Source organism: Danio rerio, chromosome 6 (genome assembly GCF_052040795.2).
Source record: "Danio rerio strain M-AB ecotype USA chromosome 6, GRCz13ab, whole genome shotgun sequence".
In the NCBI taxonomy this organism is placed as follows: Eukaryota; Metazoa; Chordata; class Actinopteri; order Cypriniformes; family Danionidae; genus Danio; species Danio rerio.
This window is the reverse complement of record NC_141026.1, coordinates 61220275-61245000: the sequence shown is the minus strand read 5'-3', so window position 1 is coordinate 61245000 and position 24726 is coordinate 61220275. Positions and strand designations below refer to the sequence as shown.

Below are 24726 nucleotides of genomic sequence, written 5' to 3'. Positions count from 1 at the left end.
ACTAAACTGCACACCTGTAGGCTGTTAAACCTCTGACAACTTTCCCAGATGATGAAGATGATGATGATGCCTTTCCCTGTCAGCCATTGTTCATTTCACAGATAAGCAGGTGTGTGTGTGTGTGTGTGTGTGTGTGTGTGTGTGTGTGTGTGTGTGTGTGTGTGTGTGTGTGTGTGTGTGTGTGTGTGTGTGTGTGTGTGTGTGTGTGTGTGTTAAGTTTGTGTTAAGTTTGTGTTAAGTTTGTGTTAAGTTTGTGTGTTAAGTTTGTGTGTGAGACAGAAAAAGCTGAAATAAATGGGGGAAAATGAAACATGATTCACAAAATAAGGAAAACTGCTAGGTTATGGATATTTTATATGATGTACAAAAATGAGTACAGGCTTTCTTAGTCTATCAGTACACTACACAGAATTTTAGTATACATATCTAAACTATTATCTAAACTAACACTCTTAGAGGAAGTATTAGTCTAGAAAAAGAGTGGGGAAAAATAACTAATTAAACAAATGAATTGATGAATGAATGAATAAATAAATGAATAAATAAACAAATTAACAACTAACTAACTAAATAAATAAATGAATAAATAAATGAATAAATAAATAAATTGATAAAAAAGAATAAATAAATAAATAAATATAAAAAATAAACAATAAATAAATAAATAAATGTATGATTAAATAAAAATAAACAAATAAATAAATGAATAAACAAACAAACAAATAAAAAAATAAATGAATAAACAAACAAATAAATGAATAAACGAATAAACAAATAAATGAATAAATAAATGAATAAATAAATTAATTAATGAATAAAAATGAATAAATAAATAAATGTAAAAAAATAAACAATAAATTAATTAATTAATAAATGAATAAATAAATAAATGAATAAATAAATGAATTAATGAATGAATAAAAAATGAATAAATAAATAAATAGAAAAATGACTAAATGATGAATGAATGAATTTAAAAAATGAATAAATAGATAAATAATTAAATACATGAATGAATGAATAAAAATAAATAAATAAACAAATGAATGAATGAATAAATAAATGAAAAAATAAATAAAATAATATAAAAAATAAATGAATTAATATATAGATAAATAGATGAATTAATGAGTGAATAAAAAATGAATAAATAAATAAATAAAAGAATATAAAAATAAATGAATATATAAATAAATAAACAAATGAATAAAAAATAACTAAATAAATAAAAGAATAAAATATAAATAAACAAATTAATCAAAATAATGTTTTGTATTCAGTTTCCTATTTAATACTAGTTGTTTTTTGTTAGGGTTAGGGCTTTTTTGTGGTAGGGCTTTTACTTCTATTTTAATTAATGTTTGTATGTCGTTTGTTTTTTTGTTTGTTTGTTGGTTGGTTTGTTTTTTGTGTTTGTTTTCTCTTGTTGCTATTATGTTATTCAGTGATGGGAATAATGGGGCTGTAAATAAACGGCGATAATTTTTTTTTAGTGATGAGTAATCAATTGAATTACTGTTTCCCCTGTTACAGCGCTGTTCCCATTACTAATAATAAATTGCGCATCACTATAATTAAGAACACTGAAGTGGTTTTAATGGGAGCAGCATCTCATCCAGCCACAGGACCTCTCTTTCTCTGGGGTGTGTGTTCGGAATGGGTCGGGACACATAACCAACCAGCGATGATGACTGGTTTGTCTGTGAACGTGGTGTAACTGAGAACGTGATGATTGGCTTAGGTTAAGCACATTTCCATCGTTTGCCAATCAGAAGCAGAGTAGTGCGGGTGTTCACTCACAAGTCACACACACACACGCTTCTTCAGCTTTCTTGTGTCCTTGTGTAACGTCATCATTAACTGCCAAAGTTCAGTTCCAAAAGACCGCAAGAACAGAGGAAGCGTGAAAGTTCCCGGATGTGTACTTGATATCGAGGGTGCACCGATGCAGACTTGAGTGCAAAACTCACTGAAACCAGAAGTCACTGTGGCTGAATAAAGAAGGTGGAAACCGCAGTATTTTATATAGATTTATTATTGAACTTACTTATCTCAAGAGTTTACTTTAATGAGACGGGGAAAAAACCATTACCATGAGAATCCTAATAAAGGCATAAACACCTTAATGCCCCATTCACACGGGCCGTCAACGTCAACGCTTCCCATTCCCGAACTGCATTGTGGATCCATCGGCGCCGCTTCAGAGGCGTTGCTCGCTGCAGAAGTTGGGACTTGCCCAACTTTTCAAGCACCGACGGAGGTGTCAGCCAATCAGATCGCTGTATGCAAATACACAAGCTCAGACAGTGGCCTATTGCTGACTGATTTCATTGGCTGATATGACGATCGCATCAGCCCTAACTTCAGACACACCCCCTGTCAAGCGTTGACGCTGAAACCCCACGTGAATGGGAGGTATAGGTGTTTATTTGAACAATACACATTTATTTATTGAAATTCGTATTAAAATTAGTTATCTTATTTATTTATTTATTTATTCGTTTGTTTATTTATTTATTCATTTATTTATTTATTCTGATTATTCATTTATTATTTTAAATAATATATAATTTATTTATTTATTTATTCATTTTTTATTAATCTATTTGAATAAAATATATTTATTTTATTCATTTTATTCATCTATTTATGTATTTATTTATTTATTTATTTATTTATCTATTTATTCTTTTTTATTCATTTATTTATAAATTTTTTATTTATTCATTTATTTATTTATTTTTATATTTTTTTATTTATTCATTTCTTTTATTTTTTTATTTTTTTATTTATTCTTTTTTATTTATTTATTTTCTTATTCATTTATTCATTCATTCATCAATTCATTTGTTTATCTAGTTATTTTTCCCCACTCTTTTTCTAGACTAATACTTCCTCTAAGAGTGTTAGTTTAGATAATAGTTTAGATATGTATACTAAAATTCTGTGTAGTGTACTGATAGACTAAGAAAGCCTGTACTCATTTTTGTACATCATATAAAATATCCATAAACTAGCAGTTTTCCTGATTTTATGAAACATGTTTCATTTTCCCCCATTTGTTTCAGCTTTTTAACTGATTTATTTTCTCTTTGTCATGATGACAGTAAATAATATTAGACTAGATATTCTTCAAGACACTTCTATACAGCTTAAAGTGACATTTAAAGGCTCAACTATGGTAATTAACTAGGGTTCTGATTATCAAAAAATATATAGCTTAAAGGAGCTAATAATATTTAATGTTTGTAAAAAAATTAAAAACTGCTTTTATTCTAGCCGGAAAAAAAACAAATAAGAAATTAGAAATGAGTTATTAAATCTATCATGATTAGAAATGTGTTGAAAAAATCCACAGATACGCCAACTGACCCAGCCGAGGCTCGAACCAGCGACCTTACTGTGAGGCGACAGCATGTCTGCATAATTTAAGGAAAGTTTTTTTTTCAGCTTTATCGATATCTTAGACATTCACTGGCAGAGTTGCATGATTTTCATGAACAAACAAGTTGCTGGCGAGTCAAACGGTAATAAAATGAGCGGTAAAGCACCTTATGAATGCAAATAAAGAACAGAAACGCTCTGACTGATCTGTGTTTCCTCTCAGACGTAGAGATTTCAGTGAGTTTTGTGTTTTATTCCACCAAGTGAGTCAGTAGATTTGACACAGGATTAATAAAGTATCTCAGACTGGTATCCTGGCTGATCTGAGCACAGTTTGAAGATTTCATTAAGAGGCACATTTGTGTTTTGACTAAGAGAAACATTTAAAGAGCACTCATTATGCAAGAATCACTTTTCTATAAGGGGTTAAACGGCAGTTGTGTGTCAGCAGTGTGTGAGTATCTCCAGCCTCTAATGGTCAACATGAGTTGTGAACTGTGTTTGTTATCATCAGACTTAATGCAGAAACACTTTGACATTCTCCTTTTGTACATGTCATCTGAGATGACTATTCAGACTCACACACAGACACACACACACACACACACACACTCAGTCATATACACAAAGACAAAGATACACACACACACAGAAATAAAAACACAAACACTCACACATGCATATGCACATGCACACACACACACACAGAAACACACATACACACAGAAACACACATACACACACACACACAAACAAACACGTACATGCACATGCGTGCACACATACACACTCACACAGAATCATACACAGTGCATACGCACACACACATGTAGAAACACTCACATGCACACACACATGCACACACACTCTCACTCATACAGTTACACACACGCATATAATCACACATAGACACACACTCACTCACTTACACACACACACACACTGTCATACAGTCACACACATTCACTCAACACACACATACAGACACACTTACTCACAAACCCACTCATACACAGCCAAACACACACACAAACAAACACACACTCTCACTCTCTCACTCACTCACTCACTCACACACACACACAGTCGCATACACACACACAAACACACACGTGCATGCACATGCGCGCACACACACACACACACACACACACACACACACAAACACTCACACAGAATTATACACACTGCATGCTCACACACACATGTAGAAACACTCACATGCACACACCCATGCACACACACTCTCACTCATACAGTTACACACACACATATAATCACACATAGACACACACTCACTCACTTACACACACACATACTGTCATACAGTCACACACATTCACACGACACACACAGACACACTTACTCACAAACTCACTCATACACAGTCAAACACACACATATACTCTTACACACACTTGCACAAACACACACACTCACTCTCACACACTCTCTCACTCACTTACACACACACACACACACACAGTAGTTGTACTGCGTCTGCTTTGTTGGCGAATACACAAGCGTGCACACACCGAGAGTTTGACGTGTGTGTGTGTGTGTGTGTGTGTGTGTGTGTGTGTGTGTGTGTGTGTGTGTGTGTGTGTGTGTGTGTGTGTGTGTGTGTGAAGACGTCGGGGGAGGGCCGGGGCTTCGAGACGGCGTGTGAAGTAAGACATCAGGCCCCGGTGGGGGTCCATTGTTGTGTCTCGGGGTCCCGGTGAGCCTCATGATCTGCTGCATTAAAGTGAATGTGTTCACACACAGCTTCAGCACAGCTCAAACACACACTAATGAGCCGCCGCTGCACACACACTCCGACACTCTCCCAGCATGCACCTGGAAGTATTCCTCACATAAGGAACCTGGTGTCTCAGTGGTTAGAATGGTGGCCTCATAGCAAGAAGGTCACTGGTTCGAGTCTTAGCTGGGTCAGTTGGTGTTTCTGTGTGGAGTTTGCATGTTCTCCCCGTGTTGGTGTGGGTTTCCTCCGGGTGCTCCAGTTTCCCCCACAGTCCAAACACATGCGCTATAGGGGAATTGATTAGTTTTCCTTCAGGTTAGTCCCTTTATTTATCAGAGGTCACCACAGCAGAATGAACCGTCAACTATTCCAGCAAATTTTTTATGTTTCTAAAACACTAGAAAACATCCATACACTCTTGTGTTTACACACATACACTGCAGATAATTCAATTCACCTATGGCGCATGTGTTTGGATTGTGCACCCAGGGGAAACCCACACCATCACAGGGAGAAACTTTAGGCTTCAAAGTCTTGAGTCTACTGAAATGTTGTGTTGTAGGTCTTAAATGTTTTTTAACAGGTCTTTTTTTCTGAATTTTATTATAGTTGTAGACTGAAGTAATCGACAGCTATGCTTTGTTTTATTATTGGTAAGGTTTATAGAGTTTGTGAATGGATATATTTTAAAATTAATTTTAAAAAGTCTAAAATTATTGTTAAAAGAACAAAATTATTATCATCAGATGTGTTAAATTTGAATCATTTTTTGATAGGGCAAGTGAAAGTCTTTTCTAACTGGGATATTTGAATAAACTCCTCAGCATTTAGTTATGTATAAGTAAACAGCCTTTTTTTCTGCATGAATAAAATAAACAAATGGCAAAGCTGAGTCTGTGCCTTCCTTTGGAGCTCACCAACCTCTCCTCAATCGCATTTGCTGCGAACTGAGCGAGAGCAGGCGGAACCGGAAAACGACACTTAAAGGGGCCACGCACAATTTTCCAAAATACACCAATACATTGAAAACAAACACAACTATGATTTCATTATCTCTGGAAAATAAAATATTTAAAAAACAACTTTGAAATAAATTAAATAAAAATAATTGATGAATAACTAGGAGAATTTTGAGTGAAATTAATATATATATAATATAACACCTGTTACTAAAATTTCATTCATAATGGGCTTAAAAATGTCTTAAGTTTAACTTGGTGAAATCTGCAGAAACCCTGATGAATGAACACTGTTTTTGCATTGTGTATACTTAGAAATCTGCAGAAATAACTGGAGACAATTATTTTGCATAACCCATCTCAAATGACTGAAGCTAAATGTGCATTATTTTAGTTAACTATACTGCATTATTCTGTCATAAATTGCGATTAATTACCTTAGATACAATATTAAAGGTGCCACGGTGGCTCAGTGGTTAGCACTATAGCCTCACAGCAAGAAGGTCGCTGGTTCGAGTCCCCGCTGGGTCAGTTGGTGTTTCTGTGTGGAATTTTGCATGTTCTCCCCATATTGGTGTGGGTTTCCTCCTGGTGCTCCGGTTTCTCCCACAGTCCAAACACTTGTGCTATAGGGGAATTGATGAACTGAATTGGCCCTAGTGTGCATGTGTGTGTGAGTGAGTGTGTATGGGTGTTTCCTAGTACTGGGTTGCAGCTGGAAGTGCATCCACTGTGTAAGACATATGCTGGAATAATTGGTGGTTCATTCCACTGTGGCGACCCCTGATAAATAAATGGTCTAAGCTGAAGGAAAATGAAACAATGAATGAATAACCAAACACATTAGAATGATCATCAGCCAATCAGAATCAAGCATTCAGCAGACCTGAAGTGTATACCTACCTAAACATTGCTTACTAGGAAAATTACAAAGTAAATGGTTTAAATTAACATGTGCTGGGCGTCACAGTGTTGCAGTGGGTAGCATGATCGCCTCACAGCAAGGTCACTGGTTCGAGTCTCGGCTGTGTCAGTTGGTGTTTCTGTGGAGTTTGCATGTTCTCCCTGTGTTGGCGTGGGTTTCCTCCGGATGCTTCGGTTTCCCCCACAGTCCAAACACATGCGCTATAGGGGAATTGATGAACGGTATTGGCCGTAGTGTATGAGTGTGAATGAGTGTGTGGGTGCTTCCCAGTACTGGGTTGCAGCTGGAAGGGTATCCGCTGTGTAAAACATGCTGGATAAGTTGGTGGGTTATTCCGCTGTGGCCACCCCTGATAAATAAAGGGATTAAGCCGAAGGAAATGAATAAATGAAATATACAACATTATTGCATGATTAAATATTGATTATTTATTACTTTTCCAATCTAGTTTTTTATTTTGACCAGATCATTTCACTCACCCCATTAGATTCTTTAGCTTAAACTCATTTAATTGTGACTCATTATTTCTCAAAACATCACAAAACTTTGTAGTTGTCTAGAAGATGCTTCTTGATTTCAGAATGTTCTGATATTTGGACTAGAAACAAGACTAAACTCTAAATGAGAAAGGCATGTTTACAGTGTATTCATTGGTCAGCGGTGTTCACTGTAACCTGTCTGTCAGCGTGTGTTTCGGGACATTGGCACACACTCGAGCGCGTGCGCGTGCGTGTGTTTGAGAGAGCGATTGTGCGCGTGTACATGAGTATATTTGCACAGTGTTATCCTGCTTGTGCGAGGCCAACAGAAGTGAGTCGATTGTCAACAGTGGGAGTCCATAAAAAGCTGCTGCTGACAAAGCGTGAGCAAACACTGTCATTTACTCAGGATTTCCCAACAAACACTTCAGGAAGGATCCAGAGTCAATGAGAAACCCCTTCACACTCGTTCAGATATCAGGACACACACAAACACACGCCGCTCCATTCTGACTGATCCCACAGCAGTTTGAGCATGTGAAAGTAGTTATTCATTAGGCATTCAGCAGTTTGATTGCATGTAATTCTCTGTGCAGTGGTTTTCCGAGTGATTTCTAACAGCCTTGGATATTTATGTGACTTTTTTATTTTTATTTTCAAGCTTTATAGTGAATTTTGAGTAAATATTGTAAAAATTCACCAGTTTTTTTTTTCCCAAAAATATGCATAATCAGCTATCTTTTAAGACCCGTAACCTAAATTGATATTTATATAACATTATTATAGACAATATTTTGACAACTTTTAAACTTTGCTTTTTATCAAGTGACAAACTATTAAATATAATATAATATAAAATTAAATATTTTCCTTGTATATTTATGTGACTATTTTCAGTTTTCAAGCTTTTTTAGTGCATGTGCTTATAAACTGAAAGGATAGTTGTATATCTTTAATACATCTTTTATCACAGCCACACAAACACAGAAAAGGCAATATTTCGACAACTCCATGCAAATATTTCCATGCACTCATTTGCATATTCATGATTTTTTGTGCATCGTTTTGTTTTTTCAAGTGATAAACTGATATATATATATATATACATACAGTTGAAGTCAAAATTATTCGCCCCCCTGTTTATTTTTTTCCCCCCAATTTCTGTTTAATGGAGAGCAGATTTCTTCTGCACATTTCTAATCATAATAGTGTTAATAACTCATCTCTAATAGCTGATTTATTTTGTCTTTGTCATGATGACAGTAAATAATATTAGGCTAGATATTCTTCAAGACACTTCTATACAGCTTAAAGTGACATTTAAAGGCTTCACTAGGGTAATTAGGTTAACTAGGCAGGTTAGGGTAATTAGGCAAGTTATTGTATAACGATGGTTTGGATTGTCGAAAAAAATCAGCCCTCTTTTTCAGTGCATGAGCTTATTAAGACCCATAACTTAAAATAATATTTGTATATCTTTATTCCATCCTTAATTACAGCCACAAAGACTTTAAAAAGACATTAGTTTGACAACTCACGTATTCTATGCATATTTTTCCATACACTCCTTTCCATATTCATGAGAATTCAATTTTTTGTGCATGGCTTTTTTCCAGTGATAAACTGATATCTAATGGCCTCGTATATTTTATTTTCAGTTTTCAAACTTTATATTAAATAATGAACATAATAAATATGTGCAAAATCAGAACCTGGGCTTCAATGGTATGTCTTTAATTACAACCACACAAACTTTGGAAAGACAATGTTTTGACAACTCAGACAGCTGTATTGTATGCAAATATCTGCATGCTCATTTGCATGTTCTTGTGTATTTTTTCGTGCATTGATTTGTTGAGTGATGTATATATTTGCCTGGTATATTTATGTGACAAATTTATTTTCTGTTTTCAAACTATAGATCATTGTTTTTTTAATAACCGACATATATTGACCTACTATACTTTATAACATTTTTATTTTCAGTTTTTTTTTTTACTTAATACAAAATTGAGTAAACATTGTAAAAAATATTGTGAAAACATTTTTTTCACCCAAATATGTGCAAAATCAGCCGTAATATTCAGTGCATGAGCTTATTAGGACCCAGAACCTGTAATGATATTGATATTTCTTTAATATATCTCACATTACAGCCGTACAGACAGTGTTTTAATACCTCCTATACAGGTGTATTTTATGCAAATATTTATTTACATTCATATGCATATTAATGAGTTTTTGTCCATTGTTTTTTTTTTCCAGTGACAAACTAATATATATTGCCCTTATATATTTTTGAGACAATTTTATTTTCTGTTTTCAAATTGTAGTGGTAATATTGTGTAAAAAATCTTTTTTTTTCAAAGATGTGTAAAATCAGGCATCCTTTTCAGTGCATGAGACCATTAAGACCCATAACCTATAATGATATTCATATATTCTTAATATATCTTTAATCACAGCCACTCAAACTTTGGAAAGACAATGTTTTGACAGCTTAAACAGCTGTATTTTATGCAAGATTTGCTTAAACGGTGCATTTTTTTGAGTGATATGTATATTTACCTGGTATATTTATGTGACAATTTTATTTTCTGTTTTCAAATGAATATTGTGGGGGGAAAAAATCACAATTGTTTTTGCAAATGAGTCATCTTTTTCAATGCATGAGCTTATTAACAGCCATAACCTAAAAGAATTTTTGCATATATTTAATGCATCTTTAATTACACCCACACAAACCCTGAAAAGGCAATACTTTGACAGCTCAGATGTATTCTATGCACGTATTTTCACATGCTCATTTACACATTTATGTTTTTGTGCATTGTTTTTTTAGTAACAAACTTATATATTTTCACCTAGTATACTTTTAGAACAATTTTATTTTCAGTTTTCAAACTTTATAGAAAATTTTAAGCAAACATTGTGAAAAAATATTGTGAAAACTTCATTTTCCCCCCTAATATGTGCAGAATCAGCCACCCGTTTCAGTGCGTAAGCTCATGAAGACTCAAAACCTAAAGCGATTTTCATATTTCTTTAATAAATCTTAAATTACAGCCACACAGTGTCAGTGTTTTGATTACTCGCACAGACGTATTCTATGCAAATATTTGCATACAATTATATGCATATTCATGAGTTTTTGTCCGTAGTTTTTTATTCATGTGAGAAACTGATCTATATTGGCCTCATATATTTTTGTAAAAATATTGCTTTCATTTTTCAAAACTTTATATATAGAGCATTTTGAGTAAATATTGTGAAAATTCAGCATTTCTGTCCAAGTATGTACAAAATCAGCCATTTTTTTCAGTGCATATCTTTAATATATTTTTTTAATCACAGCCACACAAACCTTGAAAAGACAGTAATTTGACAAAAATAATTGCAGCACTCATTTGCATATTCATGTGCATTAAATGTTTTTTTGTACGTTGTTATTTTTTAAGTGACAAACTGATATCTATTGGCCTGTCATATTTATGAGACAATTTCATTTTTAGTTTTCAAACCTCATAGTAAATAAATATGTGCAAAATCACTGCCTGAGCTCCTTAACCTGTAATGATATTCATATTGGGCGAGGCAGTGGCGCAGTAGGTAGTGCTGTCGCCTCACAGCAAGAAGGTCGCTGGTTCGAACCTCGGCTCAGTTGGTGTTTCTGTGTGGAGTTTGCATGTTCTCCCTGCCTTCGTGTGTGTTTCCTCCAGGTGCTCCGGTTTCCCCCACAGTCCAAACACATGCGGTACAGGTGAATTGGGTTGGCTAAATTGTCCGTAGTGTGTAAATGTGTGTGTGAATGTTTCCCAGAGATGGGTTGCGGCTTTAAGGGCATCCGCTGCGTAAAAAAACTTGCTGGATAAGTTGGCGGGTCATTCCGCTGTGGTGACCCCGGATTAATAAAGGGACTAAGCCGACAAGAAAATGAATGATATTAATATTTCTTTAATAAATCTTAAATTACAGCCACACAGTGTCAGTGTTTTAATAAACTCAGACAGGTGTATTCTATGCAAATATTTGTAGACAATTATATGCATATTCATGAGTTTTAGTCCGTAGTTTTTTTTTTTCATTTGACAAACTGATCTATATTGACCTTATGTATTTTTGTAACAATATTGTTTTCATTTTTCAAGCTTAATAGAACATTTTGAGTAAATATTGTGAACATTTTGTGAAAACAACTCATACTCTCATACATAGTCCAAGCAAATATTTGTATACACTCATATGCATATTTATTTATGACATATTTTTGTGCATTGTTTTGTTTGAGTGACAATATGTGAAAAAACCCTGCCTGTTAAAGCTCGGAGTGTTGTTAAGCAGTGTTATCTGCATGTCTGCTGGATGAAGGTTGTTTGTATGCGAGAGGATCTGCTGCTGATCTCTGAGAGAATCTTCACAATAGAGCAGAAGTCTAAAGCCTGCGAGCAAACAGAGGCAGATTACAGAAACATCTCCTCTTTCTTCTCCACTGGGCCATTATTAAGAGTGTCAGAATCAGCTTAAAACACACAGCTGCGGCTCTCTCAACAGCATTCACTCGTCAGGGTTTAGCTTATTCACGTTTTACTGAACCAGGCCCATTCTTAGTAGCTTTTCATCTGCATTTGTGTATTTTTTAACACTGCAAGATTCATTTGTATATTTATTTTGTTACACTGTAAGATGCAGAATAGTGAAAAATGCGGTGAATCATGCTGATTATTTCAGCCTGAATCACATTTTTGTGACTAAATTAGTTTGAATTGAATCAGTATGATCAGTTGATAGTAAGTGATTCATTTAAATTGAATCAAACTTACATGATTTGAATCGGTATGATCAGTTGAACCCATCTGAATCAAAATTAAATGAGTAAATTGATTTGAATCAAATTGAATATTATTAATTGATACAAAATGATTCATTTAAATTGAATCAGACTGATAGGATTGAGTTGATTTTAATTAATCTGCTGAACTCCTTAATTAAAGCAAAACAAGCAAATCGATTTGAATCAAGTTCAGTATAATTAATTGATACAAATGATTCATTTGAATTGATATAAGTAAATGGATTTGAATCAGTGTGAGTAACTCATTTAAATCAAACTAAATCAAATTTAAATGAGCAAATTGATTTGAATCAAATTCAGTATGATTAATTGATGAAGAATGATTATATTTAATTGATATGAGTGAATTGATTTGAATCGGTATGAGTTGAACTCATTTGAATCAAACTGAACCAAATTTAAATGAGCAAACTGATTTGAATTAAACGCTGTGTGATTAATTGATACTAAATGATTCATTTAAACTGAATCAGGTTGATATGACCCAATTTATTTGAATTGTTATAATCTGTTGAACTCATTTGAATCAAGTTTAATTAAATTTAAATGAACAAATTGATTTGAATCAAATTCAGTATTATTAATTGACACAATGATTTGTTTAAATTGAATCAGTTTGATAGGACTGTATTGATTTAAATGAAATTCGTTTGATTAATTGATAAAAAAGATCCATTTAAGTTGAATTAGATTGATATGATAAATTAATCAGTACGATCACTTGAACTCTTTGATAGGACTGAATTGATTTGAATCACATTGATAAGCTGAACTCATTTGAATCATATTTAGTATAGAATCAATTGAATCAAAGTGATTAATTTACACTGAATCATGTTTAAAGGACTGAATTAGTTGTGGTTGCTAGGGTGTTCTGATTGGTTGCTAGAATTGTTGCTATGTGGTTGCCAAGGTGTTGCAAATGGTTGCTAATAGGTTGCAATGTGATTCCTACACTCAAAAAAATGATATGTTGGCGTTAATTAACTTTTTTTTGTCCACTGGTTCCACGTAACCGAGTTAAGTTACCTTTAAGAAAGAATATTAATTTTAGTCAACTTAAGTTAGTTACATAAAGGTAATGTAATGTTGTTTAGTTCAATCAACGTAACATTTATAATTTAGCTTTAATCAATGTAGTTATTTAAGTTCAATTATCGTAAAATTGATATTGTTATGTTTAACCAAATAAAAAAAACAGTTTTCGTTTCATTGAGTTTATTCAATAGCATTTTTACAGTTTTACACATTTTCCAGCAATAAAATGATTATCAAAATCCAATTACTGTCTTTATCTGTATCTTCACTTATTACAATAAGTTAAAATATTAATACTATTAAAATAATAGTAATACAAGTATGAAGCAAATTGAAAACAATAAATGATTTTAAAAATATGCTTAGAAAAACATCATAAAATACACTTTTCAAAATAATACTTTTCATATATTACAAAAACATTCAAAAACAATGTTTTGCCTTCAAATGATTTATCAAAAATATACTTAGAAAAATTAAGTCTTCTTTTGTAAACTATACTGTACCTTCTTTACACTGAAAAAGCAGATAACACTTCAGTTGTTCAAAGAAAGATTAACATTTTAAAGCAAAGTAACACGATCAGCACTACACCATAAATTAGACAAACCATGACAGAACATGCAATAGCTACACACATTCATCTCTCTGACACTTGCACCATTTATGCACATTTGCACCAGACACTTTCTTACAACCACTCCCTATATCTAAAAAACAAAAAACAAAACATTGTGCATGAAGTCTGCTTCACACAGGTGTGTGGGCTTGACAAACCACATGTAGAAGCATTCTTAATTCTTAAATTTTTTTGTATAATTAGCACATCTTGGGTGTATCGCCTCTTCTTGTTGATTTGCTGAATGTGTCCTCAATTGTAAGTCACTTTAGACAAAAGAGTCTGCTAAATGTCAATGTAACTACTGTAGATTCATAAGGTGGTGTTGCACATCAAGGTTTGCGCTTCATCATGCCCAGCATCCTAAAAAAGTCAGGTAAAAAAATAAAACATTTACCAACAGATCAAAGGTTAAAGGAGGAATTGGTTTAAGAGGAAAATACAAAATGTTTAAAAAATAAAATAAAATAGCTTACCATGTACTCCCTCACTTAGGGGCTTTGAGGATGCATTCACACCTTTTTCCACTGGTGATGTTCTAAATGACATGAAATGACAATTAGTAATTTACTAAGTAATTTGTAGTTAAAATTACTAGTAATTTTTACTGTACATCATTTTAATGTGTGTATAGGCATCTAAAGGCATAGTACCTGGATGATCCACAGTCTCCTCAGCCAGATATGGGACTTTAGAGGTTGAGCTGTAAACCTGTGAGGGAGAAAATAGATGTGAGTGAGCAAAGATTTAAAATAATAAAATATAATAATATAAATAGCAAACTACTAAACTTAAATATTTAAACGTGTTAGATGACCAAACAAATAACCTTACATTAAATATGTCATCATGCTAGATGTCATACTATTTAAGTGTCACATATGCTTTTTTGCTGATTTTTTTTTAAGTTAACAGGCTTGAATAATACAATTAGATAATAAATAACAATGTGCCAACACCACATTTTAATAAATGTTATGTAAGTTATCAAAACTGGCATTCAAACTCGACAAACTGCTTGACACTCATTTAAAATAAAGGCTATCAAATGAAATAAAAAATCAAATCACTTTTATTGTCACATTATCAGCAGCACGTGTGCTATGATGAGTGAAAAGCTTAGACTATTCTAACTGACCAATTATTCCTTACTACCAACGTTTGCAACTTTATTTTGGGGGAGTTGATATATACCAAGTATAAAATTTCACAGGAATGCAAAACAAACTATACATTTATCTGTCTATAATATGGAAAAGACACGGGGAACATGGCAATTTCATAGCAATACTATACACAAACACAACAGAGTATTCCAAGAGAGTACATTTATGATTCAAATGTTGTCACAGCCTCAGTATAAATACATAAAAAGTTAAAAAAAATCTCACCTGTGTGTCCACATTGGGGAAAGCTTTGTGCACGTTCTCAATTTGTACTGTAATCTTCATCTTTTGATTCCCATAATATGGCGCCGAGCTGAGAGTGATCGTTGTGGTTTGAATCTTCTTACTTCCTGTATTGTTTTGAAACTGCGCATGTGCAGATATTACTCCACCTATTGACCAAAATGCAGTACTACAGAAGCAACACAACTCCCTTTCATTCATGTTAATTAAGCGAGCTGTTTAAATGTAAAAACTGACTTTTTCTAATTTTTTCCAACACAACACTTTTATTTTTAATACACAAACATAAGCAAATTGTTTAATTTAAACATAGTTACATTCTTTGGACCAACTAAAGCCATAATTCATTTTTTTGAGTGTATGATGTTATAAGTAGTTGCTAGGGAGTTGCTTTGTGGTTGCCAAGTTGTTTTGTTTCATAGACTGTTGATATGTAGTTGCTAAGGTGTTCTGACTGGTTGCTAAAATTTTGCTATGTGATTGCCAGGGTGTTGCAAATGGTTGAAGATGCTATGTGGTTGCTATGGTATTATAAGGGCTTGCTAGTGAGTTGCTATGAGGTTAACAAAGGTTTAAGTGTTTCATTGGATGTTTATGTGGTTGTTAAGGTGTTCTAACTGGTTGCTAATAAGTTTCTATGTGGTTGCTATGGTGTTATAAGTAGTTGCTATGTGGTTGTCAAAGTGTTGCAAGTGGTTCATTGGATGTTGATATGTGGTTGCTAAGGTGTTCTGATTTGTTGCTAAAATGTTGCCATGTGGTTGCCAGGGTGTTGTAAGTGGTTGCTAATAAATTGCTATATTGTTGCTATGGTGTTGTAAGTAGTTGCTATGTGGTTGCCAAGGTGTTACAAGTGGTTTATAGGATGTTGATATGTAGTAGCTAAGATGTTCTGATTGGTTGCTAGAATGTTGATATGTGGTTGCCAAGGTGTTGTAAACAGTTGCTAATAAGTTGCTATGTGATTGCTATAGTGTTACAAGTTATTGCCAGGGAGTTGCTTTGTGGTTGCCAAGGTGTTTTGTTTCATAGAATGTTGAAATGTGGTGGCTAAGGTGTTCAGACTAGTTGCTGAAATGTTGCTATGTGATTGCCAGGGTGTTGCAAGTGGTTGCTAATAAGTTGCTAAGTGGTTGTTATAGTATTATAACTAGTGGCTTGGGAGTTGCTACATGGTTGCCAAGGTGTTGTAAGTGTTTCATTTTTATGTTGATATGTGGTTGCTAAGGTGTTATAACTGGTTGCTAAAATGTTGCTATGTGGCTGCCAGGGAGTTGTAAGTGGTTGCTAATAAGTTGCTATGTGGTTGCTATGGTGTTATAAGTAGTTGATATGTGGTTGCCAAGGTGTTGCAAGTGGTTCATTAGATGTTGATATGTGGTTGCTAAGGTGTTCTGATTTGTTGCTAAATTGTTGCTATGTGGTTGCTAGAGTGTTGCAAGGGCTTTTAATGATATTGATATGTGGTTGCTAAAGTGTTCGGATTTGTTGCTAAAATGTTGCCATGTGGTTGCCAGGGTATTGTAAGTGGTTGCTAATAAGTTGCTAAGTGGTTGTTATAGTATTCTAACCAGTGGCTTGGGAGTTGCAACGTGGTTGCCAAGGTGTTGTGTTTCATTTGATGTTGATATGTGGTTGCTAAGGTGTTCTAACTGGTTACTAAAATGTTGCTTTGTGGCTGCCAGGGTGTCGTAAGGGGTTGCTATGTGGTTGCTATGGTGTTATAAGTAGTTGATATGTGGTTGCCAAGGTGTTGCATGTGATTCATTGGATGTTGATATGTGGTTGCTAAGGTGTTCTGATTTGTTGCTAAATTGTTGCTATGTGGTTGCCAGGGTGTTTTAAATGGTTGCTTATATGTGATTGTTAAGCCACAAATGTTCTAGAGTGCTGTGGAGATCAGTCTAGATGAGAGCTGTAGAGGGTGAAGGTGTGTGTAGGGGTGAGGCGGGGGTGAGCGGTGATTAGATTCAGCAGCTCACAAACAAAACAAAAGGAAGAATGAGAGTGTACAGCCAGCTCGCCCTAAATCATGTCTTTCACTGAGAGAGGGAGAGGGAGAGAGAGAGCATTTGAATATCAAGAGTTTATTACAATTATTTAAAAAACAATCAACACAGCGCCAAACAACTGGAGAGAGCTAGAGTTGATGCAATAAACTGTTTGTTTTGGCTGATTTAACACATGTTTTTTTTACTTTTCTCATATTTCTCGTTAGTATTTGTGACTAGTAGGGATGCAACAATGCAGTTAGCTCATGGTTTAATACATACCTCGGTTTTTAACACAGTTTTCGGTTCGGTTCTCATGGCTTGACGCATATTTTTTTATTCTATAGGCAATAGGAACAGTAAGAAGTTAAGGAGAAAAAATAAAAAGGATTTATTGCAATACTCATTTTGTTTTACTTAAAAGCAAAGAAAAGTGCAGTAGTTCCTATTGTATTGTATTTAAAAAAATAACAGTGAAATCTCACAGCTGCTGGTCGCCCATGTACAAACTGAGGAACACATAAAATCCTCCACTTTGAAAATAAACACACATGTGGAGTTAATGAAGATAAATCAGCCATTTTAAATCAACATATTTGTACTTCAGTAAATATAAATAAAGCATCTTCATTATCTCGCTGCTGGATAAATGCGAGACTGTAGTCTGTAACGCAGATCGAGTGCTTTTATAAGATGACAAAAGCCCACGTCTCCAATCACTGAAAACCGCTGCAAATCTTCAGCAGTAAACACCCGCACTGCCTTTGTTATTTTATGTGTCTCTCGGAACCAGTTGGGTTTGTTTGCTGGAAAGATTCAGCGAGTTGTTATTCGGAGGACTCCATTACCTTCTCTGCTATCCCGCTTCAGACAGTGATATTGCTGGGTGAGGGCGCTGCAGATGTGCAGTCATGGTTATATGTTGTTGTAAACTTCTAAGAGCCCAAAAAAACAGGGAGAATCTTTCGGTTGTCTTCAAAGCAGAATTCTTTTTAATAAGAAGAACTCAGCGTGGCTGTGGCGTCATCGAAAGCGAAACTCTAAACTGCACAGCAAACATTATACATTTTATACAATTTACAGCATGTAGGTGGGGTCAGTCATGGTGGGGACAGTCAAACAAAGCATGCAAATGAAGTCTGGGTGCCATGCCTTCTCCAGGTCTGATCTCATCAATATATAAGTACATCATTACAACAATGTGCAAATGATGTTCTGGAGACTGGGAAGACGATAGATACAGCCATGCTGTGAAACCGATAATTGCATCACTTTGGCTTAGCCTGTAGTCAGCAAGGCAAAGGTTAAATGTCCCTCCGAGCTGGCATGTCAATGAAATGATATAATTAAAAACCAAAGAATATAACTTTTCATTTATACGTAGATTATTGTTCATTTGGAATTAGATGATAGAAATTTATATTTCCACGTGTAAACACAGTTATTTTTGTTCAGTTATTTTTTTTGTTCATCGTTTTTTCTTTTATTGGCATTATGCTTACCGGCAAAACCGAAATGTCCTCACACCGCAGATATGAAAGACACCGCGCATTCTCGTACTGTTACCTCAGCCTCACTTCACCGCCGCTCGCCATGTTAAAGTGTGGAGTGATGGTCAAGCGCCCCCTAACTTTAGAGCACAGTGATTGGATATTTACTCGCGGGGAGGAGTTTCCTCATCTCAGCTCATGGACTTACTGGCAAACACAGTCAATTCAGTGAGATATAAAACACACAAATTATTTACATTTACATTTACATTTAGTCATTTAGCAGACGCTTTTATCCAAAGCGACTTACAAATGAGGACAAGGAAGCAATTTACACAAACGCAAAACCGAGAAAACCGAAATTCACAAGCGCGTATTGAACAGTGGAGGTCGTACCGTGCGGTTCAATATTATATTGAGAACCGTGGCATCCCTAATGACTAGTATTTGTAATTTCTTGTATTAATATACAGACATTTGCATATCTTAATTCTTTATTACACTTTTTACCTGAATAACCACTGATCTCTGTACTTTATATAAAGGAAACACTGAGAAACTGAAGCGTTTACATCTTAAAATTTATTAAACACTGTGTGTGATCAAAATAGCCGGCAGCTAGCTCTCTGCTACTCACACATGGTCGCCCACTAAAGCTAAACAGGGCTGCGCCTGGTCAGTACCTGGATGGGAGACCACATGGGAAAGCTAGGTTGGGTGGCACAGTGGGTAGCACGTTTGCCTCACAGCAAAAAGGTTGGTGGTTCGAGCCTTGGCTGGTTCAGTTTGTATTCTGGGTAGGCTAAATTGTCCTTAGTGTATTGTGTGAATGAGTGTGTTTGGATGTTTCCCAGTGATGGGTTGCAGCTGCTGTGTAAAACATGCTGGATAAGTTGTCAGTTCCTTCCACTGTGGCAACCCCAGATTAATAAAGGGACTTAGCCGAAAGGAAAATGAAGGAATGATCAAAATAAACACAATTTTGTTAAAGTTGTAGCTGTAGAAGAATCATGCTGATGTGTATTGATCAAATCTGATCTATTTATGTGGTCAATCAGTCAGCTTTCAAGGCCTACTGAATTGTACTGAATAAATATATTGCAGGGCTGCACATTGTCTCAGCACGGTGGCCTTACAGCATGAAGGCTGCTGGGTCGAGTCCCGACTGGGTCAGTTGTCATTTCTGTGTGGAGTTTGCATGTTCTCCTCGTGTTGGTGTGGGTTTCCCCCACAGTACAAACACATGCACTATAGGGGAATTGATCAACTGAATTGGCCGTAGTGTGTGTGTGTGTGTGTGTGTGAATGTGTGTATGTAGGCTTCTCAGTACTGGGTTGCAGCTGAAAGGGTAAAACACATGCTTGATTAGTTGGCGGTTCATTCCACTGTGGTGATCTCTGAAATGAAATATATTGCATTAAATTGCAGAGCCTTTATTATAAAGCTATGCATTTGAATGTCATCTAATGTGTCTAAAAACAAATTATTGGAAGATTAAGAGGGATGAATTATATTTTTATGCATTTTAGTAGTCTGTACTAGTTTTATGTATCATTATGGACATGCCATGCTGTCTTGTAAATAAGATGGGCTGATTGGTACACAAGGCTGTATTGTTTGTTTAATAAAAACAATTTACTTGTTCTGATAGGTACCTTAAATGTTTTGTTGTGTAAACTGGTGCTAGAAAATACCATATACAGTATATACTCACTGGCCACTTTATTAGGTACACCTTACCAATACCGGGTTGGACCCCTTTTGCCTTCAGAACTGCCTTAATCCTTCATGTCATAGACTCAACAAGCTACTGATTAGAAATTTGTGTTAACGAGCAGTTGGATAAGTGTACCTAATAAAGTGGACCTATAAAAATACCCAAATATAAACAGTTTTAGTTTCTTCGACCACTCTGAACTCCAAATTAAACTGCATTAAAATAGAGAATATTGATGTTCACTATGTGGTTGTTAAGGTGTTTTAAGTGATTGTTAATAAGTTGATGTGGTTGCTAAGGTGTATTTTGTAGCTGCTATATTGTTGTTGAACGGATGTTAATGCATGTGGTTCACAGGATGTTACTTTGTGGTAAAAATCTACGGTAAAAAGCCTTAACATGGTTTACAGTAAGCAAGGTTACTGACTTTTTAAAATTCTGCTTTGTACAATGCTTTTGGTACCCAAGTGTGTCATGCCAATAACGTGAACTGAATAGATAGATAGATAGAGAGAGAGAGAGAGAGAGAGAGAGAGACGCGCGTTTATTATTCTGCAGGCTTTCCCCTGCAAGCGTCTCGGCCAGATTCAACAGCAGGTCAACAATTGATTCAATTACAAGACAAACTTCCCAAGAGCCCTACAGGCGCGAGTTTGGAGAGCTCTTCTCCTCTTTTCTGCGCTGTAAGTGTTCTCCTCAGGTAGGAGAGTTTAACCTCCTCCAGCACTCCATCTTCATCCACAGAACGGCTCTTTGTGCTTTAATGAATGAGGAAATAGCTGATGACCCGCACACAACGCTGCATCGGCTGGATTTTTGTGGCCTGACCCTCTTTAAATCCGACACTCCATTGAGCCCGATAGCGCTAACACAGAAACGAGAGGCTCGGTGTGCCACAAATAATGTCAGTTTTTAAGTAAGCAAGCAAGTAAATGAGTAACTAAGCTACAAAGTAAGTAGGTTAGCAAGTAAACACACACACAATTTAGTTTCACAATTAAGTAATCAAAATAAATATAAATAAAAGTATGAGAAAATATGGGAAAAAAGATGATGAACATTAAACAGAGATGCAGTTAGTCAAGACAAGAAATCTGGATGTTGAATTGTATGTGCAGTTTTGTTATAAATATACAGGTTATACGGTGCTGTGTACAAGTGCGTATGAGAAACTATTGCATTGTATTTTGTTATAAAGTGCTGTGTACAAGTGCGTTAGAGAAAGTAGTGCACGTTTATTGCACAGTTGGGGGATATTTAACCGTTCATGAGGTAGATGGCCTGAGGAAAGAAACTTTTCGTGTGTCTGGCTGTTTTTGTACTTGGTGCTCTGAAGCGCCGACCAGACGGTAACAGTTTGAACAGGTAGTGTGCTGGGTGCGAGGCGTCCAGAGTGATTTAGCGAGCCCTTTTACTCACTCTGGAAGAGTACAGTTCTTGAAGTGTTAGAAGGGGTAGTGCCAGTGATTCGTTCAGCAGTCGCTGTATTCGCTGTAGTCTAGAGGTCGATTTTTGCAGCTGAGCCGAACCAGACGGTGATTAAAGTGCAGATGATGGATTGGATGACAGCTGAGTAGAACTGTACGAGCAGCTCCTGTGGCAGGTTAAACGTCCTCAGCTGATGAAGGAAGTACAGTCTCTGCTGGGCTTTCTTCACGATAGAGTCTATGTGAATGTCTCACTTCAGATCCTGAGAGATGGAGGTGCCCAGGAACCGACTGCAGCCGCAGTGCTGTTCATGTTGTTGAGTGAGGAGAGAGCTGGGGGGTTTCTCCTAAAGTCCACTATCTACTGTTTTGAGCGTGTTCAGCTCCAGGTTGTTTGTATATGCACTATAACGCGAGCCACTCCACCTCCTGTCTGTATGCAGACTCGTCACCATTCCGGATGAGGCCGATAACAGTAGTGTCGTCTGCAAACTTAATGAGTTTGATGGAGGGGTCTTTTGCAGCGCAGTTGTCGGTGTACAGGGAGAAGAGCAGTGGGGAGAGAACACATCCCTGGGGGGCACCAGTGCTGATAGGATGTGTTCTCTCACCACTGCTCTTCTCCCTGTAAGAAATAGTAAACATTAGTATAAATAACTTAGTAAATAAATGTAATTAAGTATAAGTAATTAGGTAAAAGTAAGCATAAGTAAGCAACTATAAGTAATGATGTAAAGGTTGGTAAGTAAATGTAAGCAAAAGTAAGTCAATTGTGAAAGTAAGCAAGTTATTGCTGGAAATCAGTGAAACTTATGACATGCAACTCAAAATCTTTTATTATCATTCATTCATTCATTCATTTTCTTGTCGGCTTAGTCCCTTTATTAATCCAGGGTCGCCACAGCGGAATGAACTGCCAACTCATCAACCACGTTTTTTTCACGCAGCGGATTTTTTACCGAATTGAGCCTACCCAATTCACCTGTACCGCATATCTTTGGACTGTGGGGGAAACTGGAGCACCCGGAGGAAACCCACGCAAATGCAGGGAGAACATGCAAACTCCACACAGAAACGCCAACTGACCCGAGGTTCGAACCAGCGACCTTCTTCCTGTGAGGCGACAGCACTACCTACTGTGCCACTCCGTCGGCCTCTTTTATTATTATTATTATTATTATTATTATTATTATTTCAAAGAAATAAATGTAAATATTTAGTCTCTGTTTCAGCGTTCACCATACACACTCATTCACACACACATGCAACATGCAAACTCCACACAGATATAAATATATATGTATATACACACACACACACACACACACACATTATAATACAGCATATATATGTACATTATTATATGTACATTATGAGTGTGGCTGTGGTCTCATTGCCACACACAGTCAGACTCTTGCACACACACACACTCTCACACACGCCACTTCCTCCTCCCACATTTTTCCGTCTCATGTTCTCCTCCTCTTTTTTTATTTAGAGCGCTGGAAGTTTTCTTCTCTTTGGATTGACTCTGTTTCTCTCTCTCTCTCTGTCTAAGAATGCTGTGACTCCAGAGTTTGCCAGACTGCAGTATTAATTAAAATACTAATAAAATACCATTAATTGTTTATTTTAGGGTCGTGTTTCCAAGGTTGGGGTCATTTTTGGTTTTAGGTTTGTTAAAGAAAATTTGATTACACAATATTTAGCATATTATTATCTATAAAAAGCTAATGTTTGCAAGATGTACTGAGTAAAGTTGAATATGTTTTAAAAATGGTATAAAACAGGTACTTTTTTAATTAAAATAAAATCTCAATATCTGTGAACCCATTTGTGAGTCAGATATTTAGTGGAGATTCACTCTTAATGGATCATTTGAGTCAGTCAGTTGAAGACTTATGGTGAGCAGATCATTTGAATCAGAGTTGTTTACTGGAAACTCACTGTGAGCGGATCATTTGAATCATTGAGTTGTTTACTGAAGACTCAGTCTGAGCGGATCATTTGAATCATTGACTTGTTTACTGAAGACTCTCTCTGAGCGGATCATTTGAATCATTGAGTTGTTTACTGAAGACTCACTCTGAGCGAATCATTTGAATCATTGAGTTGTTTACTAAAAGACTCACTCTGAGCGGATCATTTGAATCATTGAGTTGTTTACTGAAGACTCACTCTGAGTGGATCATTTGAATCATTGAGTTGTTAGCTGAAGACTCACTCTGAACGGATCATTTGAATCATTGAGTTGTTTACAGGAGACTTGCTATGAGCGGATCATTTGAATCATTGAGTTGTTAGCTGAAGACTCACTCTGAACGGATCATTTGAATCATTGAGTTGTTTACAGGAGACTTGCTGTGAGCGGATCATTTGAATCATTGAGTTGTTTACTGAAGACTCAATCTGAGTGGATCATTTGAATCATTGAGTTGTTTACTGAAGACTCATTCTGAGCGGATCATTTGAATCATTGAGTTGTTTACTGAAGACTCATTCTGAGCGGATCATTTGAATCATTGAGTTGTTTACTGAAGACTCACTCTGAAGGAATTAAATGAATCAATGAGTCACTTACTCAAGAACAGATGTGATTGGATCAGATCAATTCACAAAAGGGTTGTTTTGTGTAATTTGTGAAACCTATTTAACCGTTTTTGCTAGTAATTTTTTATTTATTGTACAACC

The 24726-nt window shown here is 35.6% G+C and overlaps 1 protein-coding gene and 1 long non-coding RNA gene across 2 annotated transcripts in view; one reads left to right on the top strand and one right to left on the bottom strand.

Annotated features, from left to right (window-relative positions):
* Positions 1-24726, top strand: part of gli1 (GLI family zinc finger 1) — an 86130-nt gene that overhangs the window by 24899 nt on the left and 36505 nt on the right.
* LOC147843717 (uncharacterized) lies at positions 13545-15520 on the bottom strand. Its single transcript, XR_015494380.1, has 4 exons — positions 15392-15520; positions 14654-14711; positions 14477-14538; positions 13545-14363 (listed from the first exon to the last, which is right to left on the bottom strand). It is a non-coding gene; the product is annotated as an uncharacterized LOC147843717 (long non-coding RNA).